The sequence below is a fragment of the Schistocerca nitens genome, chromosome 6 (genome assembly GCF_023898315.1).
Source record: "Schistocerca nitens isolate TAMUIC-IGC-003100 chromosome 6, iqSchNite1.1, whole genome shotgun sequence".
Lineage (NCBI taxonomy): Eukaryota > Metazoa > Arthropoda > Insecta > Orthoptera > Acrididae > Schistocerca > Schistocerca nitens.
The window spans coordinates 306,346,701-306,369,531 of NC_064619.1; positions in this window are offsets into that span (position 1 = coordinate 306,346,701).

Consider the following 22,831-nt stretch of genomic DNA (forward strand, 5'->3'; position numbering starts at 1 on the left):
AGGACCAGTATTATTTTTCTAGAAATTTTTTGAATCAACAAAACTGAGTATAAATAAAAAGTACCGCTCCTGAAAATTTTATAAATGGCGTTTGTTGAGTTTTATTAAAACAGTAGTCGCATACTCCCTCGTTTTACAAGAAATGATTTTCCTGTCAGTCATTTTGCTATGGCAGTATGAGAACTAACGTTTACTTAAATACAAATTGGTACAGCTTTCGTCATAAAATATGCTTTATTAAATTGATGTTCATGGTCATTTTCATTAACTTAATTTTACTTTTGTCAACTGCAAGGACATGCCCAAGCATAAACCAGTTGAAAGTAATGATATTTCATCTGTGCTACGTTGTTGCAACAACCACTTATACTCGTAAGCTGATGACATCCAGTTGTGTCTAATGGAAAACTTAAGAACATTATTCTGACTTATCTGGTATTGTAGGAATGAGGATCTGGTCTTACACTAAACCTTAATAAATCAGAGGGCATCTGCATAGGGCACCGAAATTTGATCTGCTGGCATTTTAGGGAAACAGTTTCTTTTATACCTTTTGCTAGTATCAGATTTCCCTACTAAAAAGCTGTAACATTTTGCATGAGCATTTACCCTCGGTAAAGCCGACTGTCACACCTTACAGGAAACCTCCCTCTAGCCTAAATGCAAGACAAAATTTAGAAAAATGCTTGCACTCGAAACAAACATAAACCAGTCTAGTATTTCGTCCTGCCGCATCTTTACTAATGTTATAGTTGATCACGACACAAATAGTTGGCATTCCAGGTGACCCGAGATAGCCATTAACGCATGTGCAAGCTACACATGTGGCATTCGACTGTTCGATCACCTCAGTTCTTCCGTGTTGAGTGTGGATGCAACCAGATAGGCTATGTGGTTTCCACACGTTCTGTTTACTTCATCACGCTGTTAGTCACTGATGTCTCAAGCACCTCTGCTCGCATATCTAATGCCTATCGTCATTCCGTAACCGGAATACAAGATTTGATGCGTCCAGAATCATGGCAATACCTATGAATGAAACAGAATATGTGATCGTGCCCTTCTCCATTTCAGTGGTACGAATCTATAGCAAGCTACACAGTAACCCCCTTTTATCCAGAACCGCTTCCTGTTCTGTAGAAGATTAAAGCTTTTTCAGGCAGCATTGGTGTAGCCTGCCTCTTGCCACAATTTTCCAGCTGTCTTCCTTCTGTCGAACAGCGAACCAGCATTTCTGCTACTTCTGCAGAAGTATCCTAATTGTTTTATACATTTCTGTCTGTTTCCTTTGCCTCATCTGCCCTGCTAATATTACGTTATTATTCTAGATTATCTCCAGTCAATTTCTTCTCCAGACTAATTTTCTTCTGTACATGTCATACATTTCTGTTATATGTCATTCCTCACATTCTAGAAAAACGTAATAACGAAATTACTTAACAAAGTGTTCATTAGATTGACATTTCTGAAATGTAATATGTTAATTACTATATTGTAATTATTTTTTTAATTATCATTGTTATTATCATCGTCGTCGACCAAGGGATCATTAACTTATGAGTAACCATTATATACTGCTCTTATACTATACAGGGTATAATGTTAAAGTAATAAGGACGTCTAGTTAGACGTGAGGACGCCTATCATTAACTGTTACTGAATAGCCTCTGATTTCTACCAATCCATAAATACCTTGGAAATTACAGCTAGTCGGAAACTTTTATGCAATCTGGCACAATTTTCTTTTCGTCTTTTGATTTCAGACCTACCATCAAATTTTCTGTGTCAAGTTGTCTCCGTTAGTTGTTTAAGTTTATATGCACTAAAAGCAAATGGTGTAACGTCGCAGCAAAACAAAGTTGCTTCTGATACGCTCCGTTAACACGTACTCCAGCTTTCCCATTTATCCTGCAAGAAGCAACTGTTCTTGAAGTGTCAGTCCATAGAATCTAAAGGGAAGCGGTAATGAAGGTCGATGAGCACTGGCTTATTAGGAAGTTGAGAACATATTTTATTTGTATGGATGATTTTAAATCAGAACTTTGTAAAGCATTAAAACATAACCATTTTTTCGCGTAAAGTTGAGTGATTCCATATAATCACAAGAATTTTATTTCATGTCACATACGTCAAGTACGCGTGACATTCGACAAAAGAATATTTTTAACTGATACCGGCTTAAAATACGAACTTCGCCATATGATTCCCGAAATGTAATTAAATTGTACGTATAAATGTATCTCGAACGACGTTACCAAGAATTTTATCCCCGTCGCTGTCAGAGACTAAACCTGCAGTGACATTTCTGTATAGATAACTGATACTTCCTTCAACATAATTCATGTTGTACTATATATAAAGGTCCGCAACCAACTAACAGTTATTTTGTGTGTTTTAATTTGTTAAACTCACATTTCACTTTGCCTCTCAGTCTTCGTTCCACTGCCAGGTACCATAATCATAATGGGTGGGGTATACATACCACTTCACGACGTCAGCTCTCCACATTTCGCCAGTGTATCTTAGCATGAAACAGTATATGTGTGTACCATTTACAGTCTGTGCGTATAGCGCCTTACTCTTGTGTTTTTGCAGTGTGACTGTTTTGTAAATAGAAATAAATACTCATTCAAGTAACCACTTACCTCATTCAATCCAGCATCAGTCCCCTTTCAGTTTCTTGTGGCGTTTTTTTTATACGAACGTGTAGATGTTACTTATTATTGAAACAAACCTATTATCATAGGATGCAGTATTTCAGGAAACCAGGCGATCAAACAATGGTAACTGTATGTCACAGTAGTTCCTCTGGGGATCTCGGATCACAGCGCTGCACAACATTCTCGTTTACCCATCTTGTATCGATTATGTTTAGTGTTCGATACCCCGAAACTTTATTTAATTTCATTCTAATATCGATCACCAAATAATGGATTATTTCTGACAGTGGTTATTCACTTCACACTGAAAAAATAGCAACTGAAGCTATGAAATTAATTAATTTTTTCACGGTGCTGTAACTACATTTAAAGATCGTTTACAGTATTGGCACCTATTAGGTAGCAACGTCATAGAAGTCAGGAAGAAAAGCTTGTTGTTATGTGTTCTTTATATTTAGTTGGACAATCACCTACACGTTTTCAAAATACGAAATTATTCTCGAAATCTGGAAAACAGAAATTAACTATTATCGAGGCAAATAAGGAAAGAGGAATAAACCAACACTTGTTGCTATTATCACCGTTTAATAGCTCACCAAATGCTGGGGGCTATCCAACTTAAGCTATGGCAATAATTTCATTTTTTACCGTGCCTAGCTTTAAATGAGATCCCTTACTGAAACTGGAGGAAGTGTGGCAAGTGCTCCGATAAACTGTATGATTATAAAATCTAATACAATTAACGTTGTGGTAAGAATTGTCCCTTGAAGTAATAGCAACAATCTTCTTTGTTCAAGACATTCTTAGCTGATTCATACAGAACTGTGGGAAGCCCAGTGTCCATCAGGGAAACTTACAATACCTTTTCATGTTGTAGTTTTCTCAATCAACACCACTTCCACTTTACTATAACAAAATAATATACATGAAGCTGTCACCTCCATTAAGTAGCAGTTGACGATGTGACAGTTTAGTGTTCGATGGAATTACCAAGATACACGAGTTTGACGGCTCTTAATTAATAGATGGTGAGGAAACTAGAACCACAAGCTTCAGAGACACAAAAAGCTAAATAATGCTACAATGATTTGTATCACCTCATCTTCTCAAGTTGGTACACACACTTCTGCAGTTCTGTTTGATAATCTATTAGTTAGAAAAAATCTGATTCAGTATTTCTTGGAACTCTGTAATGTTCATTACTAAAGGCAATTACACTCTATAATACTGCAACAATAAGAATTAAATACATACGAGGGTTGTCCAGAAAGTAACTTCCGATCGGTCGCGAAATGGAAACCACTGGGAAAATCCGGAAAATCTTTGCACAGATTTGTTGGGCAGTGTCTCTAGTATGCCTGTTGATTGTGTCGCGTCGCTCTTTTCAGTTTTGAGTGAAAAGTGGGCACGTAAAGATGAATAGGGTATAGTGTCTCCCACCGAGGGCCTGGTTAGAGATTTCGCCTGTGTCATGCAGCACACCTAACACAACTGTCGAGCGGTTCCTTCTTCATGCTTATTCTCGGCCGCACACTGCAGTGGCAATGAAGACGCTCCTGCAGCGTTTCCGATGAAAAGTGTCTGATCACTCACAATACAGTCCGTAATTGGCTCCCCATGAGTCTCATCTATGCTCACAAGAACCGCTGGCTATGAAGACAAAATTTTTCCACAAACAGTGAGCTGCAGACCAGTGCAGATAACAGGCCGAAAGCGCAGGCTGCTACTTGCTATGACGAGGATATTTGAAAGTTGATGCAACACTACGACAGAACTCGACGTTGGAGCAGAAACTATGCAGAGAAGTAGGTGGAAGGTGTACCTTACTGTTGCAAATCAAACGTTTCTGGTTTTCATGTGGTCTCCATTTCGCGACCGATTGGAACTTGCTTTCTGGACAACCCTGTTACTACGAACATGTGTTATGATAAGCTGAAATAGTAACATAATATAGCTATTCAATGGAAGGAACATCTGTTTAATATATTAAAATATAGTCTTTGTCCCCTGTTCTTTGTGAGCATAACTCAAATCATTTCGCAAACTCGGGAACACCAAAGAAATAAAATATGACACCTCATAGAGATAAGCTTTTCTTCAGAACAGGTGCTTGCAGGTTCACCATCTCTGTATTGACACAGCGGCAGCACACTATGTGTCGTATTCCTTTCGTGGTGTGGACCTTTTGTAACTAAGAAACGCTGCTGTTATGTCCGTTCCTAGCTCTGATGAGTTCGTGGAAGCCTGAAGAGCCAGTACCCCACTCCAGCTCTGCAGTTCCGGGTAGGATGGTCAAGTGGTGGCTTCTTTCGGCATTGCACCGACTTCTTCGGATCTGAAAAATAAAAGAAAAATTCGCGTTGTGTCAGTGGGGCGTGAAAAGTACTACCATACTTAAACAGGAAACGTTTCATTTCCTCAAGATATACAAGCATTAACATGTAGCATAAAAATGAAAAATTTGTGTAAGGCAATGGAAGACACAAACGTTTCTGTAGTTTTTATGAACATGGTAAAACAACTCCATGAATATATTAAAATCATTTCTAAACTGGTTGCGAAATATTAAGACAGGATTTATGAATCTCTCCTTCGTTGTTCCTCGAAACATACTGAATATCAATTATGCCCTTATAAACTTGAGAAGGAATTATAAAAGAAGTTCTTTACTCTGTAAATGAATTTATATAGACTCCTCTTTCTGACCGACCAAACTACTGCAGCCGCTGATAACGAAGAAATAGACTAGAAGATGAGGTACAGGCGGAAGTAGCTCTGTGAGGACGCGTCATAAGTCGTGCTCGGTTCTCAGTTGGTAGAGCACTTGCCTACGAAAGACACACGCCCATGTTCGAGTACAAGTCCGGAATCCTGTTTTAATCCACCGGAGAGCTTAACACAGGTTACTTGTGTAGAGCAGTTAATGGAGAAAGTGGAGTGAAGTCTTGGGATAAATGCAGAAATATCCATCCATATAATAAAAGCGTAACTGACCGATGTCTGTACATAGGAGATATTCAAGAAGACAGAGTATGAGTGGTCTTATAACAGCAATAGAAGACAAATCAATTATTTTTAGAATTTTGGTTTGTCTGGCTGTTCGTATGTTTGTACACGCATCGCCCAAAAACTACGCCACGAAATTGGATTCTGTTTCCACAGTTGTATTATTGGATGTCTAACTTAAAATATGGCACATGTTTCATCTTGATACACCTCTTAGAAACCGAAGTAGCTAAATATAAAGAGTGTTTTCTTTAACTGGGTAAGTGCGAGGAAATCGGAATCATTATGAGATAAAGGGAAACGGTCTCAGGAAACTGTAGCTGCTTTTTTGTGAAAACAATTTTGCCATAATCAGATTCTTGGTCAAGACACTGTGTGCTAGCACAGGAGAGTAAAAGTCAGTTTTGTGTTATGTTTTAAATAATGTCTTGTTTCCGTGAATGGTACACTAACCTACGTTTCTGAAAAGATCTGGAGGAGAAGTGGATTATGAAATTAAAAATATACGTGCTATTTAGAAAGAGATGTCCTGCAGTTCACATAATCTTAGCTGACAAGGTTACAGGAAGGCAATCATGCAGGTTAAAGTCCCACAACATTTGCTTGACATACTTATTTATTTTTCCTCTGGATAAAAACTTACTTGCGGTGGTCAAGATAGAAATTTGTTATAGTTGTGTGGAGTGACACTCGTCTGTGGATGAAATGTGCTGACATTTCTGCGGAGCCCCAGACACTTTGGATAGTTTTTGCGCTTTCACATTCGCTGATTTTGCCATCTCACAGCCAGGCTGTCACCTTCCAACCTAACACAGACGTCGGATTAATTTAAACGTTTGTCCCCGCAACCAGATTTTTGACTTTCACATTCGTTAGCTTCACCAACTCACAAACTACCTGCGAAAAGCCGCTTACCACAGCAAGAACGCCAGACTTTGTAGAAGCGTCTCGCCAGATACAATAATCGCGAACAGTTGTGACCCACTGGCATGGAGCATTGTCATTCTTAACATGAAGTCCATGAATAGCTGCAAATTGTTTCCAAGTAGCCGAATATAGCCATTTCCAGTCAATGATCGGTTCAATTGGACCAGAGGGCCCAGCTCATTCCGTGTAAACCATTATGGATGTACCATCAGCTTCCACAGTGCCTTGTTGACAACTTATGTCCAAGGCTTCGTGGAGTCTGCGTCACACCCCAACCCTACCATCAACTCTTACCAAATGAAATGAGGACTCATCTGAACAGGCCACCCTTTACCAGTGGTCTAGGGTCCAACCGATATGGTCACGAGCCAAGATGAGGCACTGCAGGCTACGTTGCGCTGTTGCCATAGCCAAATAACGCCAAACCTTGCCGCAGTGTCCCAACGATACGTTCGTCGTACGTCCCACACTGATTCTTGCTGTTATTTCATCCACTGTTGCTTCTCTGTTAGCACTGGCAAATCTAGGTAGACGCCGCTGCTCTCGGTCGTTAAGTGAAGGCCATCGGCTACTGCGTTAAACGTGGTGAAAGGTAATTCCTGAAATTTGACATTCTTGGCACACTGTTGAGAAAGTGGACAATGGAATATTGAATTGTCTAAGATTTCCGAAATTGAATGTCGCATGCTTGTAGCTGCAATTACCCTTCCACGTTCAGAGTCTGTTAATTACCGTCGTGCGGCCATCATCACCTGTGAAACCTTTCCACATGAATCACCTGCGTACAAGTGACACCTCCACTATCGCATTGCCCTTTCATATCTTGTGTACGCGATACTGTCTCCATCTATATACACTACTGGCGCCCGCAGCTCGTGGTCGTGCGGTAGCGTTCTCGCTTCCCACGCCCGGGTTCCCGGGTTCGATTCCCGGCGGGGTCAGGGATTTTCTCTACCTCGTGATGGCTGGGTGTTGTGTGATGTCCTTAGGTTAGTTAGGTTTAAGTAGTTCTAAGTTCTAGGGGACTGATGACCATAGATGTTAAGTCCCATAGTGCTCAGAGCCATTTTTTTACACTACTGGCCATTAAAATTGCTACACCAAGAAGACATGCAGATGACAAACGGGTATTCATTGGACAAATATATTATACTAAAACTGTCATGTGATTACATATTGACGCAAATTGGGTACATGGATCCTGAGAAAGCAGTACCCAGAACAACCACCTCTGGGCATAATAACGGCCTTGATACGCCTGGGCATTGAGTCAAACAAAACTTGGATGGCGTGTACAGGTACAGCTGCCCATGCAGCTTCAACAGGATACCAGAATTCAAGAGTAGTGAATGGCGTATTGTGACGAGCCAGTTGCCCGGCCACCATTGACCAGACGTTTTCAATTGGTAAGAGATCTGGAGAATGTGCTGGCCAGGGCAGCCATCGAACATTTTCTGTATCCATAAAGGCCCGTACAAGACCTGCAACATGCGGTCGTGCATTGTCCTGCTGAAAAGTGGGGTTTCGCAGGGATCGAATGAAGGGTAGAGCCACGGGTCGTAACACATCTGAAATGTAGCGTCCACTGCTCAAAGTGCCGTCAATGCGAACAAGAGGTGACGGAGACGTGTAACCAATGGCATCCCACACCATCACGCCGGGTGATACACCAATATGGCGATGACGAATACACGCTTCCAATGTGCGTTCACCGCGATGTCGCCAAACACGGATGCGACCATCATGATGCTGTAAACAGAACCTGGATTCATCCGAAAAAATGACGTTTTGCCATTCGTGCACCCAGGTTCGTTGTTGAGTACACCATAGCAGGCGCTCCTGTCTTTTATGCAGCGTCAAGGGTAACCGCAACCATGGTCTCCGAGCTGATTGTCCATTCTGCTGCAAACGTCGTCGAACTGTTCGTGCAGATGGTCGTTGTCTTGCTAACGTCCCCATCTGTTGACTCAGGGATCTAGACGTGGCTGCGCGATCCGTTACAGCCACGCGGATAAGATGCCTCTCATCTCGACTGCTAGTGATACGAGGCCGTTGGGATCCAGCACGTCGTTTCGTATTACCCTCCTGAACCCACCGATTCCATATTCTGCTAACAGTCATTGGATCTCGACCAACGCGAACAGCAATGTCGCGATACGATAAACCGCAATGGCGATAGGCTACAATCCGACCTTTATAAAAGCCGGAAACGTGATGGTACGCATTTCTCCTCCTTAGTGGAGGCATCACAACAACGTTTCACCAGGCAACGCCGGTCGACTGCTGTTTATGTGTGATAATTCGGTTGGAAACTTTCCCCATGTCAACACGTTGTAGGTGTCGCTCCCGGCGCCAACCTTGTGTGAATGCTCTGAAAAGCTAATCATTTGCATATCACAGCATCTTCTTCCTGTCGGTTAAATTTCGCGTCTGTAGCACGTCACCTTCGTGGTGTAGCAATTTTAATGGCCAGTAGTGTATGTGCAAATCACTATCTCATGACTTTTGTCACCTGAGTGTAATTTATCATTAAGTTTTCCATTTATTTTTCTGTACCTTTTTCTTTCCTATAGAAATAAGTGTAAAAGCTGCAAGAGTAAGAGAGCTACACATATGTGGATCGTGCACCTGGAAGAGTAAATCACAGGGCGAGCAGCGTCGGTGGCGCACGCATCAGTTCCGCAGCTGTTGGGTGGTACTGCATTATTCACAGCGAGTGGCCAGCGAGCGGCGACCCGGCGACCGGTAGCGACCAGCAAGCGCTGCGCTAGACGTGCTCCGCGCCCCGGAATTAATTACAGCAGAGTGGAGCGCGGAGGCGGGCGCCGTCCGCCTACCTCCACCACCACCAGCCGGTAATCACCATAAATTGTGTCGCGTCGTACGCGGCACGCGTGCTCCTCGCCCGCGACAGTCCCCGGCCCTATCGGCTGCTCGTACTGGCTGCGTGTCCCCGCCGCTGATTGGACGCAGATTAAATAAGCGCGCTCTGATTGGGAAGGTCGGGCGCGGCTTAGCCACGCTGTCGCACGGCTGCTGGGCAGAGATGGCGTGGCGGACAATCCGAGCACCGTGAAATTCTGTTTACCGCCGCCACGAGCACGGCGCATGTGCCACACAAATCTGGGCAGATGACGTCTCACTAACGAGACGTCTTCTCGGCTGAAATACTGGCTCTCACATGCGTTGCTTCTTCAGACGTACTCCACAAGCCGCTGTACGGAGAGTATTTCGTACAACGTTACCGATTTTCTCTCCTACTCCATTTGTGTAGTGAGCGTAGGAAAGATGACTGTCTGAACGGGTAGACACAAACTCCAAAATTCAGAAAATGCTGAGGATGGGTCTACTGATCCCCCTGTTCTAATACGCGAAGATGAAAATATGTGTGAGGGGGAGAGGAGGTGTCATGCGTGCCGCGGGGACGATCAAAGTAGTTTATCGTGTTTCGTACATCAGTTTCCAAGTTTCTTCAACAATTTCGAAGCAATAAAGTATCATGAACATTAAATTTGGGAAGAACGCCAGATACTCTTCACTTTCCCGCTTAAGATGTCTGCTTGCGGACTGATCAGCTGCAGAGAACACTAGAACCAAGAAAAGGCTCCCAATCACAGAGTAGCCGCCCCTGATGCAAAATACAAATTTCACACGAAACTTCCTGGGAGATTAAAACTGTGTGCCGGACCGAGACTCGAACTCGGGACCGTTGCCTTACGCGGGCAAGTGCCCTAACAACTGAGCTACCCAAGCACGACTCACGCCCCATCCTCACAGTTTTACTTCTGCCAGTACCTCGCCTCCTACCTTCCAAACTTTACAGAAGCTCTCCTGCGAGGAGGAGAGCCGCGAAAGGCAAAGGTCCCGAGTTGGAATCTCGGTCCGGCACACAGTTTTAATCTGCCAGGAGGATTCATATCAGCGCAAACTCTGCTGCAGAGTGAAAATATCATTCTGAAAATTTCACATGGTTCGCGAAACTACACGTTGAACCGGCACTGAGACATGAGTAAGACCAAACAGAAAGAGAGGATCATTCAGTAAGGCCGGGCCTCTAGGTTTAGTGGTGAACTACAAGCCTGTAGACCGTAAGATCATGGCATCGAACCCCGATCAGATACTACAATTTTTCCGTCTGACTTTACGCTAGACTTCATTTACAAATGGCATGGATACCTGCCAGGAACGACAAGTGCTGCGTGCTGTGGATTCCATGTTCAAGTACAGGTCCCCTCTGCTCACTAGGATTACGGGTGTGGGTTATAGGCGCACAAGCTGCAGACTTGTGTTTAGAGTCGTAGTGCCAAGTGAAATCCTGATACTGGTGAGTCCATCTTTATTGAGAGTTAGTCTCTTTCCCTGACGACCTGTGCAGTTGTTTTCCATTGACACCTGCACATGAGATGCACCGTTTGCGATGGTGCCAAGAGGGGCAGGACCAACGGTGAGTTCGGTCGCGCTGTCTTCTCGGGTCAGAGCAGATTCAATGCGAGCCTCTGACCCCACTACAACCTAACCGAGAACCTAATCATGGATCCGGGCCTGTACTTGAAGGCTCCGTAGCGTTTTCGACCATGACGTTTCCGACCCTTTTGTAGGTGACGTAGGTTCCGTGGCTCTTCCGACCAACCAGTTTTGCACTATAGTATTTCGACCAGAGCCTTCCCCACTGTGCAGCTTTCTTTAACGCGCCAACAGAGAGCTGGATTGCCGTTACTCCTCATTTAATTCGCAGAAGTTTAAGCAGCGTAACCAAACCCTTGGAAATCACGACATATTCGGAAATGTGCAGCAAAATAATTATATCCAGCTAGAGTATAGATGTAATTGCTGCTTGTTTCGTTTGCAGATGTTTAGTCTTTCGTTTTCTAATAAGATTAACAAAATTTGAAAAAGTTTATACATGCATATGGAGTATGTACATGCAAGTGAAGTGGATAAAATGTGAAGACAAGTTCTTATTGCAAGATGGTCAGAAAAGCCATGGCCAACACTTTATTACCATAAGGCCATGGCTGCCACCTTGGAGTTTCCTACCAAGGTCGCCATCACATTTGTAGATTCATTGCACAGTTGGAGAAGTCACGAATAAAATATTTATAGTGGAAAACAGCGCGTTTACGTCACGGATCGCAAGGTCAACGATGGCATACTCGAATACGGCATATTCCCTTCAGGTAGAGCTGATTATGTTGGTTTGTGGAGCGCTGAACATCACTGCAATCTACGCCCGTACAAGTTCCAATCATTCTATTTCCAGTCTCGGCACTTCCCGCATGACAATGACATAATGGGGACAACACAAACACTCAGTTCCCGGGCGGAGAAAATCCCCGAGACGGTCGGGAATCGAACCTGGGACCCTGTGATCCAGGGGAAGCAACGCTAGCCACTTTCTTTGTTTTGTTTTGTTCGTTAGTGTCCGTTGTATTTGTTCGGGGTGGACGTTCCTTGATTCTTGTTCGAGTTCATCGTTCATCCATGAACTCAGTTTTTTTTATTGAAGAGGGTAGCTAGAACCTCTGACCCAACACGATGAGCTACCGTGCCGGCGCCACTAGACCATGAGCTGCGGACTTCAGATAGAGCGTGTACAAGTACCGGGTTGTACTGACGGTGTTAATAAGTGCAACAGTGAGGGCTCTACACATCGCAGGCCGTTGAAACATCGTAGATTTTTTCATTAATCAGTGCGCTCACTGAATATGCTGAAAAAAATAATAGTTTCACTTCTGCCACCAGGTGAAAATATGGTGCTGTAAGCAGTCAGAAAGTGAAACGTTTCCTGTTTTGAAATCAGTATGCTATTTGACGCCTGGCAACGAGTGCTGATTTCTTTGAGAAGTGATTGTTGGTGTAAAGAGTTAAGAAGACTGCAGTTTTCAATACGAAACGCATCAGCTATTGAGAAGAAAGGCAGTACACTGCTAGTAAAGAATGGCAGCAGTAGCAGCGCTGCATTGAGGAAATACCGCCACTTGAAACAAGTGTGAAGAGGCCCCATATCAATAAATGGACCAAAGAATATGATTAAGAACTTTGAAGAAACAGGCTAATTGGGACAATTAGGCGGAGAGGAGGTGGCCCATTCCCATGGAAGTTGTGAAATAAAAATCAGTACAAGCTCCCAATAAAATTTCATAATTAAATAGTCGCGTAAGATATATATTGTACCTCGAGTAATATTGTGTGTCTAGATCACTCATTACATAGTTATTTATTACACGCTTCCGCACAGACGTCCTCCGATACTGCACTAAAAATAAAAGTACAACAAAACAAAAATATGGAGTTGACTGTCCCAGAGCAGAGCGAAAAAGTAAATGAAAGGTACTGAAAAAAGAGTACCTTAGACGAACATCCCACGTTCCAGGATTTCTAAGAATTGGGTCTGAAGAAGAAAAACAACGTTACTGAAAAGGATAGGAACTTCATAATATGAATGCGAATAAGCCATAATGTTACACCGGACACCTCTACAAAACTGAAGTTCTGAGCTCCAGAATGTGGACCCATTAACATGAAGATTTAAACCACTTACTACTGGCATGCGTTAAATAGCGAAGACAGCTTGCAAAATTATACCTGAAAGTAAATCAGCCATAGGTCAAATTACCTCCTCCATTAAGTATGAACTATATACTGATCCCTTACATCATAGGAGCCTACTTAAAAGACTCGTCATGGAAACATGAGCAAATTGTTGATTGGCAAAAACGATGTAACTAGTGTGGACGTGCGATGAGAGTGTCGAAGACTATGGGACACATAGAACTCCTACGTCTTAGGAGAGACACCAGGTCGATAACACTGTAGTCCTCTCAGAGCCGGCAAAGGACTAGACATGGGCAATGTCTTGAAAAGAGGTTATGAGATGAACTTCGGCAAGGGAAAAACAATGGTTATTGGTCTGTAGTCAAATGACGGCTGGTGATGTTAGGGGAACTAGATTAGGAAATGAAACCCTGAAAGTAGTAGATTGAAATGGTTCAAATGGCTCTAATCACTATGGGAGTTAACATCTGAGGTCGTAAGTCCCCTAGACTTAGAACAACTCAAACCTAACTAACCTAAGGACACCTCACACATCCATACCCGAGGCAGGATTCGAACCTGCGACCGCTGCAGCAGCAGCGCGGTTCCGGAGTAAAGCACCTAGAACCGCTCGGTCACATGAGCTGGCAAAGTAGTAGACTAGTTTTCCTTTTGGGGCAGCGACGTAACTGACGATAGCCGAAGTAAAAGCAATGCAAAGTACAGACAAGCAGCAGCGAGAAAAAGAGAAGTCTTTGAGAAGTAAATATGAGTGTTAGGATATGTAGAAATAGTGATTGGCACGACACAGCAAGAACATTTCCGTCGCTGCGGAAAACGAATTACGTCACTCTGTCAGTGGGCTGTGCCGTTTTGTTTTCGCTCTTCCAGCCAGATGCTGGCGTAATGTGCCGCTGTGATCTCAGTATCTTTCAGGACTGCAGGTACGGACTATTTTACGTAACTTTTAATTTAATGGTGTAACTGAGATTTTACGCTACCCGCCTAAATATCAATGCTGTGTTTGTGAAACATCTAATGCCAAAACTTTTGTTACTATACATATTCAATTTATTTCGTTAGCTTTCAAGAACAATTGACAGTGGAAATGGAACAGACCGATTCCAGCAACATGCGAGTTCTCAAGAGTGAGTGGCATTTTCGCGCTCGCAGGTAAAGTCGATAGGAAACACCTGATTGATGGCTAGCATTTGCAACCTGGGTTTCTATATATAATGAATTGAAGTGTCAGAAATGTATTAGTCAAATGGTTCAAATGGCTCTGAGCACTATGGGACATAACATCTGAGGTCATCAGTCTCCTAGAACTTAGAACTACTTAAACCTAACTAACCTAAGGACATCACACACATCCATGCCCGTGGCAGGATTCGAATCTGCGACCGTAGAGGTCGCGCGCTTCCAGACTGAAGCGCGGCCACAACCGCCGGCTGTATAAGTCAGCAACTAGTCAATTTCATTGACATTATCACTAAAATTCCTGACGTACAATAAGCCTGAACACCCTGAAATGTTTTTAAATGTTTCATCGAACTCCGACGTGTCATTGCCACCAGGTTCCTTATTGTGTGTGCAAATTTCGTCTGTGGACTCAATAGTGAATGGCCATACTGCATCTCACTTTTTGTCTTGGACACTGTCACCTTGTTTCTCTTTGGTATCATTGTACCGTTGTAAGAAAAGGCGCCAATCTTGTACTGTACAGCTCAGTATTGACTTATTAATTGACACCACAACAGAATCCGTGAATGGCGGGTAGCTGAATGTGCATTTAACGATTGTCATCGTCGACTGCTGACGTTATTACTTCCGCAGTATCAAACATAGCACTAAAAAAAAAAACGATCTGGATTAATTACGGTCGAGAAAACAAGATTACGTTCTAAACAGTAAAATGTAAATGTTATGTGGCGTTGTTGGCTGGGCTGCCTAACGGAGTTGACTCAGCCACCTGTCGGAAACTTCCTTCTTCCTCCGCGCACTTTGGTCGTTTTCCTGGAGGATACGGGAGAGTTGTGTCGTACGTGTGTCTACACCGTGTAGGTGACTATAACTGATGCGCGTGTAGGATAGTGCTGTGCTTGTGTTGTATGATGATGATGATGTTGATGATGAGAGTGGGGAGGAGGTGAAACCCAGTGCCGGCACATAGCCTACCAAGGGGGCCTCCGAGCTTAACGTTCCCACACGACGGACGGAACACCGTTAAGTGCCACATGCCTTCACTAAATGAGGCCATGTCGCCGTAGTCGCCGTAGTCGTTGTCGTCGCGTTTATGGAGGGGCAAACCTAGCTTGACCTGACACAGGGTAAACGTCTAAGCATTGTTCTTGCTTTCCCTAACGGGGTTGGATGCTGTGGCCTTTCTTAGTGACTTGGCGTCTGGTGCCTCGAGGCGGAATTTCCTCATACCGTCGCAGGGAATAATACTCCCGCAACAGATTCAGCCAACGCCTCGCCGGCCTGTGGTGTTGCTGTACCAAACGACTAACGACCCGGTTCACGAGAGGCTGCGGAGGGATTTAGAATTCGAGCCAGGACATTGGCGCGATTACTGGTGATCAGGAACTTTACATCTCTGGTGTCCTTGGCAGCGAAATACTGGCAGTGAAAATTTCATCCACCAGGAGGATTCGGAAAGGGTTAACTCGGAGTCAAGCGTCACCGCGTGGGCATGCGGTGGCGGCCTCGGCAATGCAGGTGCGTATTGTGAAGGGTGTTCTGTAGGCAGTTTGCTAGAGGAATGCTAATTCGGGCAGGACCAATGACAGTAGAACGTTCAGTGAGGATTAGCAAAACCACAACAGCAAGGCCATTGAACAGCGCCGACGTGGCCGGTTGTCACAGCAGCATAAATAAACCACCGTCTCTATCTAAAATGACTCCACGAGCAGTAGCCTGCCTCGCGGAAGCGAGAAGTTACGAGACGAGGGCCGGCCGGACAGCTAGTCAGGAAACACGCTCGCGTATAATCCGCCGCGCCTATCTGTAGTCAGAAATCCGCCCGGTACAGCCGCGGCCAAAGTCGGCAGCGACAGCGCGCCCTGCAGCCGGACCGCCCGGCGTTACTGTGCCCGCCGCGCCGCAGGACGCTTGCGCGGCGCTGTACGCGAGGCGAGAGCGGCGGCGCCTGCCCCCTTTGGCCTCAAAGCAGCCGCTATCTGGCCGGCCTCCATTACCGACAAAGCAGCTATCATTAAAGAGCGTGCCGGCCTGTGTTATGCTAATCAGCGGGCAGCCGGGTCGCCCGCGGCGGACCCCTCGCGCCTCTGCCAGCCGCCCGGCCCCTCTCACGGAATACGACTCGGGCGCGCTCGGCCACAACTTTTATTTAACTTGTGTTTATTGGCTTTCTAAACCGCCGCGGCCGCAGCCGCAGCTCATAAATAAAAATAAGCTAATTAAGGCTGAATTCCCGAGAGGTCAGCCCCGCCGCCTCCGAACAGTTCAAACCGTTTGTATGTATAAGACGCTTTAATGCGCCGTCGTCAATCGGGGATGAAAGACTCGGACGCCCTCGTCGGGCCCTAAGCGAGGCGCCGCGGTAGCCGCTACCGAGATGCGCGGACGCCTTTCAGCGCACAAAGGCCGCTCCGGGAGAGCTGCATTAGCGCCTGCTCGTCTTATTGTTCTGGCTAATTACGTTAAAGGTGCCGAAAGTGGCGTGTCGGGGGCTTGACAGCCGCGAGATTGCTCGTTTTTATAAGCGTCATCTGCTGATCACGCCGGTTAAACAGACGATCGCCGGTATGGGAAGAGCCTCGATCCGTACGCTGCAGGTACTGTTACCCTCTCACCTACAACGGTGCCATCGCAGTTACCAATAGGGGTAATGACTCCCCCTAGCAAAACCATTTTAGTAGAAGTGTTCATAAACACATCAAAAAAAGTTTTGCATCACCTCGGTTCCGGGAGTTCCGGAACCTGTAAAGAAAACTGGAATAGAGATCAACATAAACATCATTTCCACCCTTTTTATAGCTCGTGAAAACCAAACATCGCATGTTGTATCACCATACAGCGATACCTTGACAGGTAGTGGTACAGATTGCTGTACACACCGGTACCTCTAATATACAGTAGCACGTCCTCTTGCATTGATGAATGCCTGTATTCGTCATGGCATACTATCCACAAGGCACTGTTGGTCCAGATTGTCCCACTCCTCAACGGCTATTCGTCGTTGATCCCTCAGAGTGGTTGGGTGTCACGTCGTCCATAAACAGCCCCTTTCAATCTATTCCAGGCATGTTCATGTCTGGGGAACAAGCTGGCCGCTCCAGTCGAGCGATGTCGTTATCCTGAAGGAAGTCATTCACAAAATGTGCACGATGGGGACCTGAATTGTCGTCCATGAAGACAAATACCTCGCCAATATGCTTCCGATATGGTTGCACTATCGGTCAGATGATGGCATTCACGTGTCGTACAGCCGTTACAGCGCCTTCCATGACCACCAGCGGCGTACGTCGGCCCCACATAATGCCACCCCAAAACAGCCGGGAACCTCCAGCTTGCTGCACTCACAGGACAGTGTAACGCGTTCAGCTTGACCGGGTTGGCTCCAAACACGTCTCCAACGATTGTCTGGTTGAAGGCATATGTGACACTCTTCGGTGAAGAGAAGGTGATGCCATTCCTGAGCGGTCTATTTGGCATGTTGGCATGTTGTTGGACCCATCTGTACCACGCTGCATAGAGTCATGGTTGCTAAGATGGACCTCGGCATGGACCTAGGGAGTGAAGTTGCGCATCATGCTGCCTATTGCGCACAATTTGAGTCGTAACACGACATCCTGTGGCTGCACGAAAAGTATTATCCAACATGGTGGCGTTGCTGTCGGGGTTCCTCCGAGCCATAATCTGTAGGTCGCTGTCATCCACTGCAGTAGTAGCCCTTAGGCGGCCTGAGCGAGGCATGTAATCGACAGTTCATGTCTCTCTGTGTCTCCTTCATGTCCGAACAACATCGCTTTGGTTCACTCCGAGACACATGGACACTTACCTTCTTGGCCGGCCGGGGTGGCCGAGCGGTTCTAGGCTCTACAGTCTGGAAACGCGCTACCGCTACGGTCGCAGGTTCGAATCCTGCCTCGGGCATGGATGTGTGTGATGTCCTTAGGTTAGTTAGGTTTAAGTAGTTCTAAGTTCTAGGGGACTGATGACCACAGCAGTTAAGTCACATAGTGCTCAGAGCCATTTGAACCATTTTTTGAACTTCCCTTGTTGAGAGCCCTTCCTGGCACAAAGTACAATGCGGACGCGATCGAACCGCGCTATTGACCGTCTAGGCATGGTTGAACTACAGACAACACGAGCCTTGTATCTGCTTCCTGGTGGAATGACTGGAACTGATCGGCTGTCGGACCACCTCTGTCTAATAGACGCTGCTCATGCAGGGTTGTTTACATGTTTGGGCGGGTTTAGTGACATCTCTGAAGAGTGAAAGGGACTTTGTCTGTGATACAATATCCAAAGTAAAAGTCTTCAGTCAAACGCTTCCAAATTCAATGTTTCTAAGTATTTATACAGCACTAATAGCGTCTGACTTGACACATTCACGTCGTTTAAAAATCTTAAGGGTAACGTTGCAAAGCGGAATGAAATGAAACCATCATGTGACGATTGTGGTAAGAATGGCGAATGGCTGATTTAGGTTTATTGGAAGAATTTTGATAAAGTGTCGTTCATCTGTAGAGGAGGCCGCAAATAGCACGCTAGTGGGATCTATTCTTGAGTGCTGCTTGAGTGTTTGGGATCAGTACCAGGTCATTTTAAAGTATGATATCGAAGTTGTTCAGAGGCAGGCTGCTAGATTTGTTACCGGTATGTTGTAACAACACGCTTTGGGAGCTCAAATCGGAATCCCTGGAGGGGAGGAGGCGTTCTTTTACAAGAGCGCTGTTGAGAAAATTTACAGTACTCGTACTTGAAACTGGATGCAGAACGATTCTACTGCCTGCAACATACATTTCACGTAAGGACCACGAGGGTAAGATACGAGAAATTAGGGCTCCTAAGGCTGCATACAGACAGCCGTTTTACCCTCCCTCTGTCTGCGAGGGGAACAGGAAAGAAAATGGCTTGCGGAGAATGTATGTAGTTGTACAGTAGATATTGCACGAAATTGACCTAGTAGGCAATAATGTAAACAAAAAAAAAAATGATTCAAATCGCTCTAAGCACTATGGGACTTAAAATCTGAGGTCATCATTCCCCTAGACTTAGAACTACTTAAACCTAACTAACCTAAGGACATCACACACATCCATGTCCGAGGCAGGATTCGAACCTGCAACCGTAGCGGTCGCGCGGTTCCAGACTGTAGCGCCTAGAACCACTCGGCCGGCAATGATGTAAACATATTGTAATTATAAACGTTATTAATGTACTGAAACATGTCATACATTTTATTGTAATTAAACAATTTATTATTGCTGTGTAACCACACATTTCATATTTCATTGTTACTGTCGATCAGGCAAGTAACGAACTCTGACCATCTCCAGAGAGGGACCCTAGCAGTTGATCATTCACGAGTTAACGCGTACGAACCGCGTTCGAACATAAGGCCAAATACAAACAAAGCAAATAATGTAGGCGTCGTGAAACAGAACTGTCACTTCTACAACGGGAATCTCTATCTTAATCTACATTTACATGTAGACTGGCCGCCCAAAAAGTTTCGGGTCTAGGCATACAAGCGACGCCAGCGCGGCAACTACACTAACAGCCGGAGGTGACAACTGTAAACAATAGAGTGTGTATTCGACCAGTAAGTTGTGAGCAGGCAGTGTTAAGAACTGAACGTGCCTCTGTGGTGTGTCACGTTTTTGTGTCACAAATCGCAATGGAGCAACACCTCTAAATCGAGTGTTCAAGATATTGATTAGAATGTTCTGAAGAAGAGAAATTTATGTGCAAAATTTGTCCCGCACGCCTCCACTCCCGAACAAACACATCGACAGGTGGACACCTGCGGCGACTTGATTGAAAGTAAATCATACAAAAAAACGACGAAGTGCAGAAATTCACGGGAAGCATCAACGCTTTGACGACATAAATGACATTCAAGCCAATGTGATGCGCGAAATGAACACCTTCCCAAAGAAAGGTTTGTCTAACACTTTCGCATGGCTATACGAACGTTCTGTGCTTCGTACTCAAATAGAGGGAGAGTGTGTAGAACACGTGAAGCATTAAACCCTCCATCCTAACGTTTATCTCTTCTTTTTCTTAACCCAATCTCGGAACTTTTTCGACTGACAGGGTATCCAACTCTGATATTATTGTTTTTATATCTCTTCTGAATAGGAGAATTACACGGACGTGGAACAGAAGTATGAACCATTTACTGTTGTATTACGTCCGTATATGACAAATGCAATAAGTGTCGAAAGATAAGCAAAATAGTTACGAAAGGAGTGAGACAGTGTTACACATATTCCAGATGTTATTCAGTGTGTGCACCGAGCAGGTTCTGAAGGAAAATAAGGATAAATTTGAAAAAAAATTGAAAGAGAACTGAAGTTGAGGGAGCTGAAATGAAAACTTTATGGTCTGATGGTGACAATGTAATTGTATCGGAGACTGGCAAGAGCAGTTGAACGTAATGGATAGTGTCTTGAAAAGAGGTTATAAGATGTACATCAGCGAAAAGAACAATAGCAATGGAACGGAGGGCAATTAAGTGAAGCGATGCCGAATGAATTACATCGAAAGATGAGACGCTAAAAGTAGATTAGTTTTGCTGTGTGGGCAGCAGAGTAACTCATTATGAGTGAAGTGGAAAAGATGTAAAACGTAGACTGGTTAAAACTAACTATTGACATCTAACATGTGTTTAAATGTGAAGAATTATATTGTTTAAGTGCTTTTTTTGACAAGAAAAAGGTATAAAATTTTGAATGCAGTGTTACAAAAGAATTCTGAAGAGTAGATGTACAGCTCGAATAACTCACAAGAAGGTACTGAATCGATGTGTGGAAAAATGAAATATGTTGCACAGACCGACTAAGAGAAGGAACCCATTGATAGGAAGCATTATGAGCCGTTGAGAAATTGGTAGTTTCGTAATAGAGGGACGTGCAGGGAGTGGAAACTGTAGAGTGAGGCAAAAGTTTGGCCACAGTAGGCATTTTAAAATGGGTCTAGGTTACATTGATGATGAGGTTTTGCAAACGATATACTGATGTGGACAGCTGCATCAAACCAGTTTTCGAACTGAAAACCATACTAACAAACACACGATCACTGTGGAGTCAGAGACTACGCGGTGTTGCTGTCAAATTAAACAAAGTACACGAATAACCGGACGTTGTTTATTGCATTCACCTTATTTCCGCCATCAAGATGTTTCAGACACCCGTTACACTTAAAACATTTATTTAATTTTACAATTTAACAGCTTTTCTACGTCTTTTGTGTCAATAAAACCGATAAAATATTTTACAGATATTTTTGAGTGAAGTCGATCATTTAAGTACTACCCATCAGAAGCCAACGACGATAAATGTTATTGAAAAATAACGCGTGTTTCTACGTGAAGGGCATCCACTTTCACGTTTCAGGCCTCACTTGTTTTCTCTGTCGCTGACTACTGCGCCTCAGACGGTTAAATTATGCACACGATGATAAATCTGATTGCTGGTGTGATTAGGTTAATGTTCACCATCTAGCTTACAATTCTCTGTATGATATGGTGTCTCAAAAAGATAACGTAGAACAAATATTTATCCATTCAGATGACGAAAATACCAGCTATGCACCAGAAGGTCACCAAATAAAGCAGCAGAAGAGAATTTTAACTTGTTCACCACATGGATACAAGAATGGTCAGAAAAAATAAGAATTTCTCGTACGATACAAATAAAGAAATAAATACAATTTAATAAAGAGGTGACATACGACTAGCCACGCAAGAGGTGGTTTTCTGTCCTGAACAGTATCAGAACAATCACACTGAAGTATCAAATCACGTTCTGTAATGATGGAAACAGGGATGTTTCCATGTTTTCTGGCTGCAAACCACTTCTCATGTTTATTTCTGTATCTTTGTACATCGTAAATTGTGATCAGTATTTAGTCCATCTATTATCCGGCTAAATAAGAATTTCGTATCATTTACATACTTAAGAATTGTCAAATAAATCTTAGACTGTGGCTCCGGGCGGGAAAAAAAAGGAATATTTACAGCCCTATTTTACTGAAATTCTATATCTGAGTATTTCCAGAGTTACAATCGTCTGGACATTTCAAAATAAAAGCTTGTTTTCCTATTTTTAAAGAAAATATTCTTAAATCATCGCATATCTGTGTTTCATGATCTCTTCGTCGATCGCCAATGTGTAGTGGGTTCCGTCGTATAGCACCAAAAACAGCTTTCAGAAACGAAAGCGAAATATTCTCCAACAATTGAGCCATCACATCTCGAGGAACAAATGTTTCCACTCACTAATTTGTAGAAAACGTGAATGAAGAGTATGTTGTGTGGAAACTGTTCGTCTCACAGCGTTTTGTCATACAGAGAACTGTGTTTATACTTTACTCAACTCCAACTAATGTATTTTCTCATCGTCCTGTATGTAGTCTTCATCCTCTACTGGACTGCAGTATTCCTGGGCGGACAGTTGCCTAACACCAAAATATCATCTGGTAATATTCTTTTTATTTTATTTGTTTAT